The following is a 4,216-nucleotide window of genomic DNA, read 5'->3' on the forward strand; positions in this document are numbered from 1 at the left end:
TTATCCCATCTTCTCGATGGGAGTCCAGAGGGTGGCGTGGGTTACACGGTGGGCCGCTCTCGGGAGAAAGAAGAGGCCCTGTGTTGACAGCCATCAAGACGGACAGCGTCAGAAACCCCAAGGGGGCAGTTCTGCTCCGTCTTACCTAGAGGAGGCTAAGTGGACTCATTGACAGTGAGGGTGTTTATGTTTAAATTCGATGCTGCTGAAATGTGATGAGCTGGGTGGACACCCAACTTCCGTAGCTGACCCCAGGTTGGTGGACCTCGCCCTCTGTAACCGCTGTGGTTTCGGATCCAGCCCTGGCCGTGGAAGGACTGGCATCCTGCCGCTCACATCTCTGGGATCCAGGAGCGAAGAGCCGGGCATCTTTGAGCTCCGAGAGACATTGCCTCAATTCCCTCCTGGCCTTTGTTCTGCCAGGAACCCAGGATGGCTTCAGGCTGGCCCAAGGATCCCTGATCTTGAGCCTGTGGCCTCTGTTCAGGGGCTGCCAGGCCCTGCGGTGGCTCAGGGGACAGCGCTCCCCTCCCCTCCAGTGGCAGCAGCAGCAGCACCAGAGAAGAATAAGGAGCAGCTCCAGCTGGCATAGAACACAGACCTCGCGGGCCCATCGGCCCTCCAAGAACCCTGCCTCCAGCAGGGCATGGCATCAGCCAGAAAGTCAGGCAACTTCTCAGGGGCTGGGAATGAAAATGAGGGGAGAGGACAGAGGGTAGATCTCCAGGCCTGGGCCGGGCTCCAGTCCCTGTGGGCAGCACAGCGCCCAGACCCGCCCCTCCGAACTGTGCCCTGTCCACAGCTCCAGACTTTGACCCTGCGTGCCAGTTCCGGCAGGCAGACGGCTGAGGACAGGACGCCCCAGAATCAGGAGGCCCCTCTCAGAACCTGGGACCCTGCGCCGACAGCAGCTGGCTGCCCCCCTTCTTCCTGCAGAGTAGCACCCCAGGTGAGTGACAGGTTCACCTTGGAGCTGGGCATGGGGACAGCAGGACTCAATGTCCTCCCTGGGTCCCTAGCGAAGTCGCCACATCAGAAGCAAGGGCAGGTGACGGAGGACAGGACAGGGCCAGTCCTGAGGCAGACGTCCGGCAGAGAGAGAACGCCGGGGCTGGGGCTCCTCTTTGCCTGTGCTGGTCTCCGTTTCCTCACCGGGAACACAGGTTAGTGAGAGAATGACAAGAAGCAGAGGGCGGTGGGCTCAGCACAAAGGAATTCCTCAACGAATGTGGTGGTGGCGGCAGTGGCTTGCTACTGAGACTGTCCTGACCAATGGCACCCCTGTATGTGCAGAGAATGGCTCCACAGGGGCTGCAAAGCTGTGCACCCGGACCATCTTCCAAGGCACCTCCGGGTGCGTGTGAACCAACAACCCCCCAGCTAGCAGGCAAACACTTAACTCTTTGTATCCTTGATGGCGTTTTACAGCCCTTGTACATGGAGCTACTAACTACGAGGTCAGCAGTTTGAAACCACCAGCTGCTCTGTGGGAGACAGATGAGGCTTTCTATTCCCGTCAAGGGTGACAGTCTTGGAAACCCGCAGGGGCAGGTCTACCCTGTCCTATAGGGTCGCTGTGGGTCGGCATCGACTCCATGGCAGGGAGTGAGTGCATCTTGGAATGACGACAGGAAACTATGTTACTGGCACAGTGCAGAAAGCCTCGGGAGGACTGGAACCAGCCGGAAGGAAGGCTGTTGTCCCACGCTGGATTGGTGTCCTTGGGGGAGTGGCTTTTCCTCCCCGATCCTGCAGCTGTCGAAGCAGGACAGTAACTGTCCCTCGGTCCTCCAGCATGTGGGAGGTGTGAGGAAGAGGACTCCTGGGATGTGCTGCATCTACGTGCATTGGGAAGTGCCAGGCAGCTGGAAGATTGGACTCCCTCCTTGCTCCTCCCTGCTCAGAGAGATGCTTTAATCACACACACACACGGACATGGACGTGGACACCAGCTGCTGGCACCTCCATAGATGCAGACATCCAGGGTGCCTGTTGGAATAATGACACAGAACAGAAGCGACTGGCTCGGCCCATGGGAAAAGATCATCATCAACAAGACCATGATTGACTTACAACTGACCTGTGTGCAGGAGCGTCCAGATGTCCATTGCCCACACTCTGGTGGCGTATTGAGCTACGCCAGGGGCCGCGTACCATAAGGTCAGCCGTTTGAACCTGCCAGTCATTCCTCGGGGGGAGAAGATGAGGCCTTTTATGCCTGTAAAGATTTCAAAAATGCCAATAGGACAGGGAAGGACTGCCCTTGTGGGTTTCTGAGACTGTCGCTCTTGACGGGGGTAGAAAGCCTCGTTTTACTCCCTCAGAGCGGCCGGTGGTTTCGAAAGACAGTCCCACAGGTGACCCTACGCCACCAGCGTTTTAGCCCGTGAGTTTTTATTTGTTTATTCGTGTAGATGAGGGTAAAACATACTGCCGACAAGACAGTCACCAACTCAGCCTTGTTTTACACGTACAATTCAGGGGACAGTAATCACATTCATCGGGCGGGGCGACCATCCCTAATCGTGAACAGAAGAAAGTCAGTAAAACACAGGAATGTTCCCGGCAGGGGTTTGGGTACCCGGCTCTCCTCCTGGCCAGCCGGCTGCCTTGGTGCGAGCCTTCCTTTGTTGGAGCCTTGGTTGCCTCATCTGTAAAATGGGCCCCGTCAGATCGAGGGCCGTTTTGAAGATTAAACCACATCAAGGGCTGAGCCCCAGGCAGATAGCTGCTACGAGTTCAAAGAGCAGGGGTGGTGCTGCCCTTGTTTTGGGGCTGTTTTTTACCACGTGACTTGAGCGAGCCACTCCCCAGCCCTGGGCCTCGGTACAAGGTTGTCTGGTTCTTTTGAGCTCTGCACCCTGCAGACACGCTGCACACGCAGCACCACATGCTACTTGTCCCGGAGTGGCTGGTTCTGGAAGCTTCCTTGAGGCAGGCCCGCAGCGCTGCTGGGTACGGATGCTTCCACACCAGCCTTGTTCTCGGAAGTGCTCTGCAAGATGGCTCTACTGTCTGTCCCTCAGTGTCCTCTTTCCGTCTGCCTCTTACGGGTCTTTCAATCACTCTCCTTCCTCCTCATGGATCTTTGTTACATAAATCCAGCTCATAGCAGCCCTGTAGAAGACAGAAAACCCCGTTGGGTTTTCCAGGCTGTAAACATCTTTACGGGTACGGACTGCCACTCTTTCTCCTGCAAGGCAGCTGGTGGGGGTCCTGGCCCCAATCTTTCGGCTGAGCACTTAATCACTGCCCCCTCCTTTTCTATTTTATCAGGTAGATAAGAGACTTTCTTCCTCATACTCTTAGTGTCTCTATAGGGCAGGGGTTTCTCCTGGGGTTTCCAAAAATGGGAATAGAAGGACTCATTTTACTCTCTAGAACAGGCTGGTGGTTTCAAACTGCTGACCTTAGAGTGAGTTGCCCAACTCATGACCCGCTTGGCCCCCAGGGCTTTTCCCTCTTCTGGCTTTCTATGGGGTATGAACGTGCAGAAAGTTGTGAGCCCACAGGGAGAGAGAGGAGGCTAGCTACTCCCGTGAAGAGTGCCAGTCCCGGAAACCCACGGGCCCTTCTAGCCTGTCCTGCAGTGTCACTGAAAGTCAGAATGGACCACCCACTGGTAATGAACTCATTAGATTTTATTTGGGGGCGAGGGGGCGGCTACTTGTTTTCTTTTCTAAGTCTCAGATGAGTGTTTATTCTTGCTGTATTTTTGTAATTGGTGTGTTGACCACTTACTGAGAGCCTCCTTCATGCCAGGCACCCCACCAGACCCTCCCACCATCTGCCATGCGGGCCTCACGTCAACTGCCCCGATGTTACAGACCAGGGGCTTGAGTCTCTCAGACAACCGTGAGAGAGGGCCTGGCCCCGCTGCTAGAAGACCACCGGCAGAGACCTCTGCCCTTCCATGAAGTCCGTTTGTCCTCTGCATGACTGGAGAAACCCTACTGGCATCCCTGTCAGGAGCCAGGGCCGTTTCCTCCCTTTCCAAAAACTAGGCCATATGGGGCAGGCCCGCCGCCGCCCAGCGGGCCACAGGGCTGAGTTGCCAGTGGGAAGGACAGTGTGAGGAGAGGAAGTTGAATTTGGCCATTCCAGGCACAAAAAGTCCTTCTTGCTTCTCAGCAGGAGCCAGCAAACATTGTCTGGCTGGGCCAGGCTGAGCAACTTCAAGGTCAAAAGCTGCCTGGGCATAAACCTGTGAGGGCCA

General features: G+C 56.1%; 1 protein-coding gene across 2 annotated transcripts in view; it reads left to right on the plus strand.

The window, feature by feature from the left end:
• The first annotated feature begins 829 nt into the window (after window positions 1-829).
• Window positions 830-4,216, plus strand: part of DAO (D-amino acid oxidase) — a 20,271-nt gene continuing 16,884 nt past the window's right edge. The window contains exon 1 of one of the 2 annotated variants that reach the window (XM_004709536.2): window positions 830-949. The gene's annotated coding sequence lies outside the window, so the exon portion shown is untranslated. Of the gene's footprint in view, window positions 950-1,082; window positions 1,164-4,216 lie in introns of those variants that run through there. The other variant, XM_045296867.1, reaches the window with a different exon arrangement.

This window comes from Echinops telfairi, unplaced genomic scaffold, assembly GCF_000313985.2.
Source record: "Echinops telfairi isolate 266 unplaced genomic scaffold, ASM31398v2 ScPeMD7_7412;HRSCAF=8450, whole genome shotgun sequence".
NCBI lineage: Eukaryota > Metazoa > Chordata > Mammalia > Afrosoricida > Tenrecidae > Echinops > Echinops telfairi.